We start from the raw sequence: 18,028 nt of genomic DNA, 5'->3' as shown, positions 1-18,028 counted from the left end.
CAGACCAATTCTATCTGACGAACCGGGTGATGAAGATTCTCATCTTTAAATGCTTAAGCTCGAGACCAATTTCACTGCTCAACACCTAAAACCCCGTGCCGATTGCCTGGCAGTCTGTGGCGAGACTAATTAGGGCTATTCACGCCTGATATCCCTGGCAGGAAACTGTCTCGCCATACGAGCAAGTCTTGATTGTTCAATTGTTTAAATAGGTTGTAAACCTATATGTTGAACGAAAGCAGGAGTGAACACATGTCATATATGTAACGTTTTACGTAATTTTATTACACTTTCTCTTGTAGACGTTTGGTGGCGCGTGCATATGTATTTTCTTAACACGTTTGTATTCTTTGTATGTAAGACATACGTAAACAAATTGCCCCTCTCATATCATTGTGTGAGGTTAAATTGTTCAAAACATCTATGTCAATGGCAGTAGCATGCCTAATAATCTTCTATGAAAGAAGCGTTTTCGCTGATACGTTGCTAGTGTATACGGAATATTTTAAGGTAAGTACTAATAAGCTAGTGTGTGACTTACATGGAACAGATTCAAAGTTTGTCACTTTGGTTCATCTACATTTAACGAAGAAAATATACGTTATTACACGAACATACATGTAGACATAATGTATAATGCTATTCCTTGCATATACGAAAAAAGGGTCGGGGGACGGGCGTCATCAAAGTTCCCGAATAGGACGTTTTGTATCTCAACTGTTCAATATTGTGGCTGATTTCTGACCATTCGTATCATGAGATACCTGTCACATAGGAAATGACAGATGATGGGGCGTGGGCTAAATTTCTGAAGAGCATGTTCGGTCACTAGACAGCTTGGATACAAATTGACTATTGGTTAGATCGTTAACGTTGACCAATCGACATGCTGGATTTCTTTTTTATCGACTCTAGCTATCATGAAAATGTTTGTGTATCGTGAACATACATAAACTCAAAGATGCCTGAAATGATTGCACGATGCCACATATGTTGCGATGCCTGAAATGTACACGTAGGACTAACAAGCACTTTGACGAATTTATTTTTCTTTAAAGCGCTCAAAGCGCTACAGTCCGTTTAGTTTTACCCCGGATAACTCAATCCAACCACTGAGTAGAGATAATATTTATTTGCATATACATTTTGCGTACACTACTTGTACATCAAACATAATGGCTTGCTGAACATATCAACATAATCTGCACATTGTTACGAATAAATATCATAATTCAAGGACAAGTGTTATAGAATTCAAAAAAGTTACACGATACTGATTAATTGTGATGTGTACACTTGACTGTATACAGTTGAATCTCCCCAAATATTTATGAAGATGGGCATACTTATATTTGTTGTGAAATCAAACGAGGTTCAGAAGATGAGCGTAACGCCACAAAACAGGTTGTCCAATGATATCACAGCGCATTAGTTTGTTTTACACTTGTCACGGGACAAAACTTTACCTGGCCATGCATTCTGAAAGAGCCTGTTATTTTGAGGTTGAGAGAGGTGTTCATATATCTCATTTAGTGTTGCCTGATTGAATGATTATACGCATCAATTCCGTAACTGATATATTATCCTCCTTTTATTGACAATGGATCTGATACACATTATCATTACACTGGATAAGATAATTACAGAGATCAAATACAAACGTTTCTTACACAATGATTATGTAAATTGCATTAAAAAAACACATTTCAGATCAACTTGAAACAGTTTGAACAATATCCTCCAGTTACCTTTGTATGGTTTATGTGTACTATATATGTATATTATGAGTAGATGAAAGAGCTATCAGTTCATATTCGATTATGTATTATTGTCTACTTCAAACATCAATAGTCGCAAATGAGTTAGGTCTAAATTAGTAACTTGGTTTATTTCAAATCTACACGAACATGGGTGTAATGCAGTATTTATGTCTACGATTCATTATATGAACTATTACAACGAGTGAACGAATGATTTAATTTAGAAGAAGGTATTCTCTTCGAATGACGAGTAACAAACACTTACCTCCTGTAACAACATCTCCTAATCCTCTTTCTCGCAGACATGTGTTCATTTGCCTGTATAAGCCCCCGACATTGCAAGCAATTGTTATCAAAACACATTAATAGTTCTTCTGATTAACACAGAAAGTAACCTCTCTCGTACGAACATCTACTCTTTGATCATTACTTCTAAATTGATTGAAATAATAGGTACAGTACGAATTTAAAATGTAAAACGCATATTCGAGTATCTCGCTGAATAAGAGGTGTTTTGGATTACCCCCACTACGCGGCTCTCGCTGTGAGAAGCTAATTAATTTGGCGCACATACGCGTCTCTCGGCCTTAATGTTAAGAGATGATGACTGATGAATATACAAGGAACATAATGGTGTAGCGATATGGAGCTTTACAGAAAACGCAAGCTGGGAGGTTTACGCTTATAAAATCATAACTGCAGACGTTTGTGCTATACAGGATAAATGACAATCAACATCTGCTTTTATATAGAGGACGTTTATTTAAGGTCAAAATCACAGACATACAGCGCTCGATATTATGTCCAAATGCACAAATATTTCAGGTTCATATTTTAAGCATCCAGCAAAATGTACTCTACATGGAAGTCGGGAGATGCCAAGAAAATGTGTGGCTATGTATGAAGCAAATCAACACGCCAAGCAAACTTAACCCGTTAAATGTTCTGCAAAGAAGACTCTGGAAAAGATTTTCAGAAGGGTGCAGATGTGAGAACATGCTACATATCAATACGTTTTTTGGCCGTAAAGGAGTGGGTGAGTTAATATTTAAAGGCACAACGGCAGTATTTTCAGTCATGTCGTGACAAAGTAAGTTCATGAATAAATAATACAAAATAAAGCTAGATATTTTACTTACCTGTCAGCAAAGGACAGTAAAACAGCTAGATTTTTACAGAAACAAATAGAAAACTAGTAACTGTCTCTAAAATGTTTTAATAAATGACAATACATTATACAAACAGGCTATACTTTGCCAGCAGCTGAAGGGAGATTACCTGACTGCTTATTCGTGAATGTTTAGGGATTTACATATACCCTTTCATGAGGACAATATAGCCGAAAAGGAGGTGGAGGTGTGCAACTCCATCGTCAGGCGCACATGACATACAGTGCAATGAAAAAAAAGGAAGGTAGACTGTATCGACCTGTGCATGAATATTGTGATGCCAACAATACTTCAAGCCACGACTGTTGTTTCAGGTATATTGTGTAAACATGAAGGACAGAATAACAACCAATACAACACATGGAACAATAAAACCGTTCCACGGACAGTACTGTTCCTAGCTAATAGTTAGTACTCATATACAGAAGATAGATTATTGTCGTGTAGGTTCAAGTAATGTCATCATGAAATGTCAGTATATCGTTTAACAACGATAAGTTTGTGAAAAGCGACCGTCCTTTTCTTTATATTTAATCTTGGCATGTGTATGAAATTCTCAACAAAACACCACGCAATCTCACGGAAAAAGTAAACAATGGATGTCCCTTTCAGGCGCCCACTACTATTCAACAACAACGTGAGACAGAAATGGGTCCAGAAATCGCCACCAAGACAAGTAGGGTCACCGTACGAAGTGTCAACTAGTTAGAGAGACACAGCGTATATATTATACATCGACAGGTCTGGTCAGTGAATGGTTATTTCTTGTGGTCTCAATACATCCATTGATACTTTAGCAGCAATATGGACACAGTCCTTTTCTTCTTTATTTATTCACAGAAGAAAAATAATTACAAAAAGATTCTGTCATGGTACAAAAGTATTTTTGCATGGGTCCTAGAGTAATTTAAGAACATGAACGACAGGTTCGTATCTCCCATCAACTCTAAAAACCAAAATGGATGTATTGGTAAACACAGGTACAAGCCTACCTTTCCAATCATGTTTTACTTCACTAAATAATTGGTCTTTATCATTTATCAAATATAAGTTTGTAGGAGATAATGCAAAAGCAAATGTACCCGCATTATTCCATTTAATGCGTGTCACATGTTTCAATCCTTCCACATTTGTTTTCTCCTTCAAAGAAAATGCACCTTGACTATCCTGGGAGGTAAACTTTAGTGTTGCAGAACCGTTGCCTTGAGGCAGATAAAGGGCCATTCCGAACTTCCCAATGCATGTAACTATACCTGTTTGGAATGATGTATGGGGTGGTCTATTTCTGTAACAAAGTACAAAAAGAATTATTTTCATATATATGTGAATCATACACTTTTATCTTACATTTGCTAGTGTGGGCACATTGTGTGAACAGAATTTGGTCCATACTTGTGGGCGACAGAATAACACAAGTGTGTGTGTAGGCTGGGAGGGATTTCGAAGTCATTACAATTTTAAACTCTTTATGTTTCTTGCTTTTGCTGAACACCACATTGAACTTGAGCAGTTGCGTCCAGACGTAAAAATTAACCCTGAAGACAAAGAGCTGATAAGTAAAATACATGTATAAATTGGTCCGTATGATGGCGTAAGAAATAATGGAGGCGCACAAGATGCTGCTACGATGAAAAGGTAGAGTCGTTATGCGTAAGTTATACATACGGTGTTATGTCTCTTCGTCTTTCTAATATAAGATGACGTGGATTCTTGACTTCTCGGTAAGATAAAAGAAGGAGTTTCTCCGTTGAAATTCCGAAGGCATAGATGCATTTTATCCTATCATTTGTAAGGCATCCTCCGGTGTCAAGCCTTCCAGTACATAAACTCAGACCGAACGAAACCAAGATGTCTTTCCATGTTGACTGTTTTTCCAGTGAGTTATCTCTGAACGTGTACAGTTCAATATAATATTTAAACCATTGATTAGTCAGGCCATAGAGGTTATAGACAAATAAGGGGCTCCAGGTCATCGAAACTAGAATGAATCGTTGTCGAACTTGAGTTGTTTTCCACTTGTCTTTGAAGTCTGAAATGTACGCAGTTTAATGTGTCAATGTGCTAAGACCATATACTGGTTACAACCACGTGGGTTGTCAGTCCAGATATGAAGTGATCATTTTGTGACGATGTCGCATTGAACAGATATACTCATGATCGAAAGCTTACGATCCACCGTTTTGCATCCATTGTAGTAAAATAATCACAGTCAATCATGCCATATACTCCATAACAAGAGATAACAATTTTAAATCAAGCACTGTGAAGGATCGCTTTAATGATATTAGTTTTCATTTAACTATTGCAGTTTATATCGAATTACATTTGTTAAGTGATGTGTAAATGGATAAATATTGTATGCTTGGCAGTTTGAATAAGTAACTCAGATTGTTAGTGGCTGTAGTCTCGAAGGGTGTTGAAGTATCGTAAACTTACTGTAACCCAAAACTTAGAGTTAAATTTCAGCTTGTCAGAGTTTTTAAAAAAATATGTTTTTTTAATCCGCCTAAAAATTGTCACAAAATCACCAGCAGCGTGTAAATCCCGCTAGGGTCCATGCAGGTAGCATAGACACTTTAAGTCCGAATGGTTCCTAGTATGGTGATGTACCTTCAGTTGTCGGTGATCTATAGCCTCCCTTTTTATATTTTATAATCTTCTATAGTTAAAATGTTTTAGATTTCATTACTAGTTTTAAAATATATGTCTGTGATATACTAGAGTTTGTCTTGTTTCCATTATCATATGATTGTTACGTAACATTGCCACTGTGATATAAGCTTCTAACTCACTCATTCACTTCAACGGGCGTAGAACACACATTCACTTTATTACTGAGAGAAGGGGTAGTTCGTGAACCATTAAACCTTGCAGCCGTAGTTTAATGTGCTTACGAGAGAGTAGATAGTTGTTCATTACTGCTCCTGGGCCACCAGGGAAGAGACATAGCCATTTTAAAACAATTGGGTATCGTTCAGTTCCAACAGTAAGAAGGTTATGCATCCTACCACAAAAAGTAAAGGATTATTTTTCCTTCAGAGTGAATTGGTTAATATTTAGCGTCACATCGGCAACAATTAGCCATATCGCGAAGAGGACAATGTGTATTTCAACATAAATACAATTAGAATTTCACTTGAAAAAAATATATCACTACAGACAACAAAAGAAGGGAAGAAGATACTTCCTTCTTTTTTCTTCAATAATACACATAGGAGAAACTGATCTCACTTATGAGTGAGTGAGATAATATTTAACGTGACATCGTCAACGTTTTAGCCATATCATGACAAGAGTAATTCTGACGTTGATATGGCATGTGTGTATGTTATAATATCAATGGTCAAATGAAAGCAAACCCACTAGTGTATCACAGTTGGGCTTACACCTAGCGTTTTAACTTCCAATATGTTTTGGGCTAGATAATATGAAGCAGACTATACCTAACCAACAACTGTAGGTAGATCACCTTGCTATGGACCATGAGGACTTAGTGTAAGGCATATAGCTGCAGCGAAAAAAATCACCAAACAAAATATATTCCAAATATATACCAGAGAAAGGATGGCTCGAGTTATGGCCTTTGGACTTGCTGATGCCATTAGTCATTCACATGTTTCAAGGCACTCGAAAGCAGTACGAATTTCCAACGTTCTTTGGACGTTCAGCTATTGGTCCGTTTAAATTCTATGTGAGTTTTCCCTTCATTAAGCCAGTCCAACCAAAAACTAAACAGTTTGGTGTTTAAGGGGTGCACTGATTGTTGGAAAAGGTAGCTGAGTTATTTGGGTTGTTTTGCTTGGCATAACTCTTAAGTCCTTTCTTTGAGATGCAGCAGCATTACATTACTATACTGATATTCTTCTCCTTGAAAACAGTAAAGGATATATCAATATATACGTAAGCAGCTAAACCTTATTTTGACATTGACTTTGTTTTGCATTCAAACTGAAACAAATTTGCGCTTGAACAACTTTAACACACTACCTTGTGGTGTTATGTTCAGTACTGTACCCTTTCGTCGTGACTTTGTCAACACTTTGTCTGTCCTTTGTACTTTCTCAGGTGGGTCTGGAACGAAGTGAATACTGATCAATACTGTTCAATTGATATATATTAACAATTCACTCGTTAACATTGAAAAGATCCTTCATTGTTTTGACATTGAAAAACAAGAAGGTGAAATCATCAGTATCCCCTGCAGTGACTAAAACTTCTTCATGAATATGTCTGTGGTTTATGTTTAGGTCAGATGTGTGGATGTGTAGCAGCATTTTATTCAGAAATTCAACACTACCAAAAGGCAGCAGTTCACCACTAGACCTACCAATGTTTGAAATTTGGTGATGAAACAGTGAACAGTTTTTAAGTTCTGCTTGGGAAAAGTGCACTACCATCAATTTCAGTCTGTCCAAGTCTTGTTGCCATGGAAATGCAAAAAGTAAAACTCTGACAAGCTGAAATTTAACTTTAAGTCTTAAGTATCCACTCAGGGTTACAGTAATTTTAGGATACTTCAACTCCCTTCAAGACTACAGCCACTAACAATCTGAGTTACTTATGCAAACTGCCATGCCATCGTGAAGAGAATAAACATGATTATAAAAAGTATGTATATATTCAAAACCCCGTCGTCTAAGTACGGTAAAATAACCAGAGTAACTATTCGAATTTAAAACTAGCATATGAAATTTAAACTAACAGCCAACGTGGACAATAAATAATATGAAAAGTAGGCTATGGATCACCAGCAACTGAAGGTAGATCGCCATAGGACCAAGGGAACTTAAATTACTTTTGCAACCTGCATGGACCCAAGTTGGATTTACACCATCCCCTCAGCGGCTGGTGATTGTAGGAAAATGTAGCCGAAATTTAAAATGACAAAACCAAACTACTACGTTTAGAATACTGGAAAGTTTAAATTTCAATTTGAAAATTTTAGGACCCTCTCAGGGCGATAATAATTTTACGCTACTTTAACCCCCTTTGAGGGTACAGCTACTAAAAGTCGCAGTTGACAATTCATACCACCATGTTTAAAAGATCGGCTTTCTATATACAAAACATATTATTCAAAATGTATCTAATACTTCTGTTTCCTTTAAAAATTCAATCATTAAAAGATAACATTAAAAAGATCCGTCATTGTTTTGACATTGAAATATTTCTCCCTTGTGATGGCAAAATCAATACAGTCAAGCACGACATGCTTGACCGTGATTCCTTCATCACATGGGATACAAAACGGAGGATCCTCTCCTTTAATCGACGTGCCTTTAAACAGAATAAGCGTCAGTCTTGGAGAAATTATGTTTCCAAGATAAATTCACGCATACCAATTTCAAAAGTTTGGAACATGATTCAACGATTAAAGGGCAAAGGTTCCAAATCTACTGTCCACCATCTCAAGGATGGTGATAATGTATTAACTGATAAGTCTGACACTGCCAATAACCTTGATGAAACCCTCGTTAAACATTCTTCTTTGTCAAATTACGTGCTGACACCCATGAAGAGCCACCTCCTCGTGGTGGGTGCTGGGTAACGCAAAGTGCTCTTCTCCCGTGTGGACCCGGGATAGAATGTGTCCATAGCACCCCATTGCTTGTCGTAAGAGGCGACTAAATTGGGCAACCTGTTTGCCGTGGGTTGCGTCCCGTGTCGGTGGAGGACGTGATCCTGGTGGTTGAGGGCAGATGGGCTTTTAACTGCGTTTCACTTGCCCAACACACCACTCCGGCCCTTACTTCACCTAGACGGGTGGTTGAATGGGCCCGATTCAACCAATCGGCTGGTCATACCAAGCCCTGTGCATGGATTATATACAACCGCACAGAATTTTTATTTGGAATTGTTGAACTTATGGTCTTGGCACCCTTATTCTTGGAACAATATTTGACTTGACTTTGATATATTTATCGTGAACTTTGCCAAGAGTCCTATGCCAGAAGGCGGTGGCTCATGGGCCAATCTGGTAGAATCATTAATCTCTTAATTTTTCTGCTGGAGAATATCACCTGTGTATCCTTGGTGCTGCAAGCTGGAGATCCGCTTGTTTTTAGCATTGTCCTTGTGATACTCCGTGGTGGGTGGGGAGCTCGGGTGATGAACAAATATGTCTTAAACGTGGAATACCAAACACCCCCCAAAAAACAAAACGTCCACTCGATGATGTTGGAGAACAGCGACAAGGTGCTTCTACTGATCATAGGCCACGATTTTTGATAATGGAAACTCCGGATAAGACTCCCTTAAAACTTAATCCTTTTGCGGTTTCTAAAGGTATCAACGGAATAGCTGGAGAGGTACGAAACATCAAACACTTGCGTTCAGAATCCATCCTAATTGAATGTAGCAGAAAACAGCAGGCTATCAACCTTTTATCTACGGATATGTTCGTTGGAGTTCCTGTGATAGTCTCTGCCCATAGAACACTAAATACCAGCAAGGGTATAATCAGAGACAGGGATCGACTGTTGGCTGCTATGTCTGAGTTAGACATTGCTTCTGAAATGAACGATCAGGGAGGAATATTTGTCAAGCGTTTTACTACCCGCAGAAACAATGAAACCATTCAGGCAAATACCTACCTCTTTGCTTTCTCTTCACCGAATTCTCCAAAGTCAGTCAAGGGTGATTACAGCAATATGTCCGTTGACATCTATATCCCAAATCATTTGAGATGTTTTAGATGTCAAAAATATGGACACGGTGTTAACAACTGTACAAAACCAATAACATGTGACCACTGCAGTGAAACTAGCCATGTTACAGAAGACTGTACTAGTAACATAAAGAAGTGCACAAACTGTACAGGAAATCATCCTTCCTTTTCAAAAGACTGCCCAATTTGGAAAAACACAAATGGAAATTACTAAAATCAAATTTACCCAAAATATTAGCTTTGTAGATGCCAAAAAATCGTTGAATCAACAGCACCAAGTGCTTCATATGCATCAGTTGCCAGGACATCTTCGGACACTAACCCACAGGTCAACACCTTATCAGTACCCACCTCCTCAATACATTGTCACACCGACTTGACATGGGTTAAAACCAACACACCTCAGCCACTCACACCTGAACAGTCTACTAAGACGGTGAACTCTGGAAATAACGTGGTTATCCAGCCAGACATTCCACCACAGTCTTCTAATCAAGATTCTTCATCCGGGAACATTCATTATCTCAGTCTAACCAACAAACTCGAACTAAAGTCAATTCTAAAAACACTGTTCAAAGTATTCATAAACCAAGAACAGAATCATTGAAAAAAAGTGGCAGACCTCAAAAGGGTTCAGAAAATCCAATCAAGATATATAACAAATACGGTTCACTAGAGGACATGGAAGTGTCCGAAAACTCCTGTCCCTGGACACATAGCTTGTCGCCCTCGAAGAAAGTGAGGAGCAGATCCCCTATCATTCCACCTAAAAGATAAGTCATCCTGCTACTATCGTACAGTGGAATTGTAAAGGTCTTAGGACTAATTTTAATGAATTACAGCCATTAGTCCAGGATCTAACACCATCGGTATTTTGTCTACAAGAAACGTATCTGAAACAGACGGACATTTTTACTTTGCGCCAGTTTACAGCCTATCATTATTTTTCCCCTCTAGGTGACAGGAGGATCTTCTGTACTTGTATGGAGGGATGTTATTCACAGTCCCGTCATACTAACAACTGTGGCAGTACAACTTACTCTCGGTGTTGCATTTACATTATGCTCTCTCTATATTCCACCTTCATCTTCACTTCAACAGACTGATCTTCAATCACTCTATGATCAACTCCCGAAGCCATGTGTTATTATGGGTGATCTCAGTGGTCACAACCCACTTTGGGGCAGCACTAACACTAGCACTAAAGGCAAAATACTTGAAGATGTTATTTCCAGTAATGATCTGTGCATATTTAATAATGACTCAAGTACATATCTGCATCCTGCAAGTGGTACCTATTCTTCTCTGGATCTGTCTCTTGCAGATTCTATTTTACTGAATGAATTTGATTGGTCTGTTCATAATGACCTTTGTGGAAGTGATCACTTCCCCACTATTCTTTAAGAACTAACTCCATCTGCTTCTCCATCACATACAAGATGGAACTTTTCGAAGGCTGACTGGCCTTTATTCCAAACTATTGGTAAATCGAAACTGCGACCTGGCTGTTTCAGTGATATAACCGATCCCATTCAAACCTTTGCTGACATTTTAAATGAAATAGCTGATGAGTGTATACCGAAGTCCTCTACGACTCCACATGCACGGAAGCCATGGTTTAATACAGATTGTAGACAAGCTAGAAAAGCGAGAAAAAAGGCAGAAAATTATTTCCGTCGTCACCCAACTGTCCACAACTTGAATAAATTAAAAATACTCAATGCGAAGGCACGTCGCACCTTCAAACAAAATAAAAGGCAATCTTGGAGGAACTATGTGTCCAAACTTAATTCACGTACACCAATGTCAAAGGTATGGAACATGGTTCAAAGAACAAAAGGTAAAGGTTCAAAAGCTGCTGTTCACCATCTTAAAGATGGGGGTAATTTAATTATTGGCACATCTGAAATTGCAAATAAAATTGGCGAAACTCTTGCCAAGAATTCATTTTCGGCGAATTATGTCCCTGAGTTTCAGAGATATCAGAAACAACAGGAAAAGATAAAGCTTAATTTCGATTCACATAACGGCGAAGATTACAATGAAGTGTTTTCTTTACATGAGCTCCATATGGCCCTTGAGCCAGCTCATGACACTGCAACAGGTGATGATGATATACATTACCAGCTACTAAAACACTTACCTGAATCATGTTTGATGACACTTTGGGATCTATTTGACCAAATATGGACGTCTGGAAAATTTCCTCCTTCATGGAGAAATGCCATTGTAGTTCCAATACCCAAACCTGGTAAGGATCATACAGATCCGTCGAATTATAGACCAATATCGTTAACTAGCTGTGTTTGCAAAACCATGGAACGTATGGTGAATAATAGACTAGTTTGGTATCTTGAAACCAATAACTTTCTCACAAATATTCAATGTGGTTTCAGAAAAAATCATAGTACCATTTAGAATCCTTCGTTAAAAATGCTATAGTCAACAAACAACATGCTGTATCAATTTTCTTTGATCTTGAAAAGGCTTATGATAGAACCTGGAAGCATGGCATTTTGAAGGATCTGCATGATTTTGGTTTGAGGGGCCGTTTGCCACTTTTTATATCACAATTTTGAAAAGACAGGCAATTTCACGTCCGTGTGGGTTCAACCCTGTCTGATCATTATAATCAGGACCAGGGTGTTCCCCAGGGCAGTATTTTGTCGGTGACCTTATTTAGCATTAAGATCAATAGTTTATCCAAGGTTTTAAATGATTCAATTGATGGATCGCTTTTTATGGATGATTATAATATTTCTTGTTGTGGTAAAAATATGCATACTATTGAAAGGCAATTACAGTTGTGTTTAAATAAAATAAATAAATGGTGTCTTGAAAAACGGTTTCAAATTCTCAAATTCGAAAACTAACTGTCTACACTTTTGTAGGAAATATAAACCGCATAAAGACCCTGAACTATATTTCCGTGGCACTCCCATTAAAGTTGTAAAGGGGGCCAAGTTCTTGGTCCTAGTTTTCGATTAACATTTAACCTTTTTGCCGCATATTAAATCCCTAAAAGCCAAATGCCTGAAAGCACTCGATCTGTTGAAAGTTGTTTCCAACTCAAAGTGGGGAGGGGATCAGGCTATCCTCCTACAACTATATCGATCACTGGTCCGTTCAAAACTTGATTACGGCTCCATCGTATATGGTGGAGCCTGCAAAAGCAACTATTAGATTCTGTCCACCATCAAGGTCTAAGACTTTGCCTTTGGTCTTTCCGAACTTCACCTATTCACAGTCTTTACGTTGAGGCCGATGAACCATCTCTTACTCAACGTCGTTTAAAATTATCCTTACAATACATGACTAAATTATATTCTAATGAATCTAACCCTGCATATACCTGTGTGTTCAACCCACTTTATGAGGATTTGTACGACAAGAAGTCTTCTCTTGTTCCACCTCTAGGGCACAGAATTAAACCCTTTCTTTCTTCGGCCGGCATTGGGTAGGAAAACATAGCTTCCTCCTGTCTTCTTTCTTCTCCTACTTGGCAATTGGTTAGGCCACAAGTTGACCTAACATTGATTTCATTTAAAAAATCAGAAACTAATGAACTACAATATAAACAAGAATACAGTCAATTAAAACATAAATACAGCAATTATAAATCCTTATTTACAGATGGATCCACTGTTATTGGATCGAGGACAATATCTACGAGAATACCGGATAACACCTCTATTTTTACTGCAGAGGCAAACGCCATATTAACGGCTCTTAAATATATTCAAAGACACCCTAAACATAAACAATATATAATCTATTCAGACTTTCTATCTTGCCTTCAGGCTATTTAAAATCGTTCTTGTAAACATCCACTTTTAACAGAAATTATTGAATTGTATAATGATCTTGGTACTGGCCAATACGACATCGTCTTCTGTTGGTTACCCAGCCATGTAGACATCTCTGGTAAAACACTGGCTGACCTTGCTGCTAAAGCAGCAATCAACAAATCTGTGACACCACTTCCTTTTCCTTACAGTGATTATAAAGCCATCATTAGATCTTATATTCGTGATCTGATGCAGAAGAAGTGGGACACCCAAGTGGGCGTATCTAAATTACATCCAATAAAACCTTATGTTGGCTATACCTACTTGGGTTGTCAGTCCAGATTTGAAGAGGTAATCATTCGGCGATGTCGTATTGGCCACACAAGATATACACATAAATATTTGCTTAAAGGTGCAGATCCTGCGTTTTGTATCCCTTGTGATGAAAGAATCACAGTCAAGCATATCCTGCTTGACTGTGTTGAGTATTCCATCATAAGCAATCAGTATTTTAATTCACGAACTATGAAGGATGTTTTTAATAATACAAGTTCTCATTTAATAATTGCGTTTTTAAAAGAATTAGATTTATTAACTGAATTATAAAGAGAAAAATATTTTATTATTGGAAGGTTAAATTCATAACTTTGCTTGTTAGTAGCTGTATCCTCGAAGGGGGTTGAAATAATGTAAAACTGTTATCCTCCTGATAGGGTATATAAGTCCACAAACATTGAAGGTAAATTCTAAATGTCCAGGTTTATAATCATAGAATAAGTGTTAAGAATATGGCTGGATTTCCCGAACAGCTGACGGCTGAGGGGATGATGTAAATCCAGCTAGGGCCCATGCAGGTAGCAAAAGTACTGTAAGTCCCCATGGTCCCTAGTATGGTGATCTACCTTCAGTTGTTAGCAATCTATAGCCCATTTTTACATCGTATTGTCATTTATAGAAAAATTGTTTTAGGTATAGTTACTAGTTTTACATTCTTTTCTGTGATATTCTACTTGTTGTGCTGTCCTTTGTTGACAGTTTTTATAATACACATGTATTCCATTTCAGTGCTATGTTCTCGTCACGATATGGTTGAGATATTGCCTAATCGCCAGCACACAAAGTCAGCCGCCTAACCCGCTCAGCCACCGCGACTTCCACAAAAATGAAAGTCGGACAACTGGTAGTCTAGACTGCGTACTTTGTGTACCCCTCTGATAAGTGTGAATTGGCACGGCTCCCACGGCCGAAAGCTATGATTACACGATGCCATTTAGAAAGGCGATTAGGTGTCTGACTCTGAGGGTGCGGGTTCGAATCCCGGATGGGACCCAAAACAAAAAGTACCAGAATTTGTACTTTACTGAAAAAGTGAATCCCAAATATGACATATGTTGCATTTGACCACTTTCTAAATGCTTGTTAAAGGAATAACTGGATCTGTCTCTTAAATAAACTCTTCTCAACATTGGCACGTATTGTTCACCCGCGTGAGAACTATCGCACACACTGCACAGTACATCCACGGTGGTATGATTGATGTCTTTCAATTCCACTTTCCCGAACTTGAGTTCCAATAGCGCTACCAACCACAATTTTAAACGTTGTGAAAGCTTGACGCGAAAATGATATGGCGAGTTAGTCGGGAAATAGTGCTTCTTAGAGTCTGTACTGCCAAAAACGATGTATTTTTATTCATACGGCTGCTGCTTCTACTTTAATATCATTTAGTTTTGACCTCGCTCTCTTCCACCCAGTACGTAAGTCCAAAACATTCTGGGTAAATTTAGTACGACCAAACTTTTGATCGTAGTATATTTGTTGTTTTTAATAATGGTTAAATTTCAGTATAATCGCCAATGGCTGAGGGGATGGTGTAAATCCATCTGGGGTCCATGCAGGTAGCAAAGTTACTGTAAGTCCCCATGGTCCCTAGTATGGTGATCTACCTTCTGTTGTTGGCGATCTACAGCCCGTATTTTATATTGTATTGTCCAAATAGTGGTATTTGTTTAAACTCTCCACACTAGTTTTAATTGTAATGTAATTGTAAATGTGATATTCTAGTGGTTATACTGTCCTTTGATGTATACGCATTTTCATTTCAGTATCAAAATGTTCTCGTCACGATATGGCTGAAATATTGCCGATGTTAAATGTTAACTCACTCACTCACTCTTCCACACATGAATCGAAACTCGGGGGCCACCCCGTCTCCATCGATTGAGTACTGGCCACGTTTCCTTGTGATTGAGACTCCCGACAAGATACCATTAAATCTGAACCCTTTCGCAGTATCTAAGGGCACTCAGGGTATTGCTGGGGATGTTAAGAACATTAGACGCTTACGTTCGGGTGCGCTGCTAATTGAGTGCGGTAAGAGACAACAAGCAACCAATCTGATAAGAATTGAATCTTTTGTGGGCATTCCGGTCACGGTTTCCACTCACAAAGCCTTGAACACAAGCAAAGGTATCATCAGAGATCGAGATCGTTTGCTTGCTGATATATCCGAACTTGACATAGCATCAGAAATGAAAGATCAAGGTGTGCTGTATGTAAAGCACTTTTCAACCCGAAAAAAGAAATCCCCATTGAAACATTCCAAAAGAATACCGATCTGTGTCCTTTTTCATCGCAAGTCAGTGAAGGCAGGTTACTGTAATATCCAAGTTGAAACCTACATCCCCAACCCGCTCAGGTGTTTTAAACACCAGAAATATTGACACGGTGTAACTACCTCCACATTGTCTGCTGTGTGTGGTCACTATGGTCACGTTGACGTGGGTCAGTTCCGACTCTCCACAGCTTTTGTACCCTGCTATATCATCTCAGACTGAGGAATCACTTCCAAGTACATCAAAGTCTTCTTCTGATCACAAATCATCATCACAGTCATGCTCCGAGTCTCATTCAACAGCTGATAGACAACATTTGTTAAAACTAAACCCACCCCAGTCTGATGCTTCAAAACAGCAATGTGGCAGAGCCCCAACAGGGTCACAAAATAGAATTCAGTTGTTCAACAAATATGGGTCTCTTGAATACATGGACGTATCTGAAAACGCTCATTGTTGGACACATAACCTGTCGCCCTTCAAAAGAGTGCAGATCCCCAATAAATCCTCCCAAAAGATAGTTTATTCCAATAATATTGTGCAGTGGAACTGCAGGTGACTAAGGACTAATTTAAAAATCGGGCTATTAGTCCAAGATTTTACACCTTCATCGATCTGTCTGCATGAGACATATTTAAAACAGACAGATACTTTTGACCTTCGTCATTACAAAGCGTATCACTGCTTTTCACCTCCAGGTGATAAAGAAAAGGGAGGATCTTCAATTCTAATCCAACAGAACATTATCCATAGCCCTGTTTCACTTACTGCTAATCTGCAGGCTGTTGCAGTACGACTAACTTTGCACGTTGCGTTTACATTATGCTCTCTCTATATCTCTCCGTCTTTGACGTTTCACAAAACCGATCTTCAAGCTCTATATGGCCAATTCCCGAAGCCCTGTATTATAATGGGTGATTTAAATGGGCACAACCCGCTCTGGAGTAGTGTAATTACTAACACTAAAGGTAAATTACTGGAGGAGTTTTGTTCTGATATTGATTTATGTATTTATAATGATGGTTCCAACACATATTTGCACCGTGGTACAGGAGCCTATTCTGCTTTCAACCTGTCACTCACGAATTCGGAACTACTGAATAAGTCTGAATGGTCAGTCCACGATGACCTGTGTGGAAGTGCCCATTCTCCTACTATACTGAAATCTGTAACTCCATCTGATATAAATACCTCCATCATCAAATGGAAAAGGCTAAGTGGACTTTATTTGGAACACTGTGTGCCGCAAAACTTAAACCTGACCGTTTTATTGACGCTCCCGATGCTATTAAATGCTTTTCTTTTTCAAATGAACTGAATACCATAGCTGATTAATATATACCAAAGTCCTCTGCAGTTCCACATATTCGAAAACCATAGTTCAATGGTGAATGTAAACAAGCTAGGAAGGCAAAGAAAAAAGCAGAACATTATTTCCGTCGCCATCCATGGTGTATAATTTAAATAAATTTAAAATATTAAATGCTAAAGCGTGGCATACTTTTAAACAAAATAAACGTCAGTCTTGGAAAAATTATGTATCAAAAATAAATTCTCGGACACCCATGCACAAGGTATAGAACATGGTCCAGAAAATTAAAGGTAAAGGTACTAAATCTGGTGTCCATCATCTCAAACATCGAGATCAGTTACTTACTGATACATCAGATATTGCAAATAAATTGGGCGAAAATCTCGCTAAACACTCTTCCTCTTCGACTTATGTACCTGAATTCCAGCAGTATCAAAAACAAGAAAGGACAACTATTAATCTGAATTCAGATGATGGGGAAGATTATAATGAAACATTTTCTATTCATAAACTCCATACAGCCCTTGATCAAGCTCAGGACACTGCTACAGGAACTGATAACATACATTATCAACTCCTGAATCACTTACCAGAATCCTGTTTAGAGACGCTCTTATATATTTTTGATGATATTTGGACTTCAAGGAAATTTCCTCCATCATGGCGTGACGCTATAGTAGTACCAATACCCAAACCTGGACGTGATCCGTATGATCC

The sequence above is a fragment of the Haliotis asinina genome, chromosome 1 (genome assembly GCF_037392515.1).
Source record: "Haliotis asinina isolate JCU_RB_2024 chromosome 1, JCU_Hal_asi_v2, whole genome shotgun sequence".
Lineage (NCBI taxonomy): Eukaryota > Metazoa > Mollusca > Gastropoda > Lepetellida > Haliotidae > Haliotis > Haliotis asinina.
Note: the sequence above shows the minus strand (reverse complement) of the source record.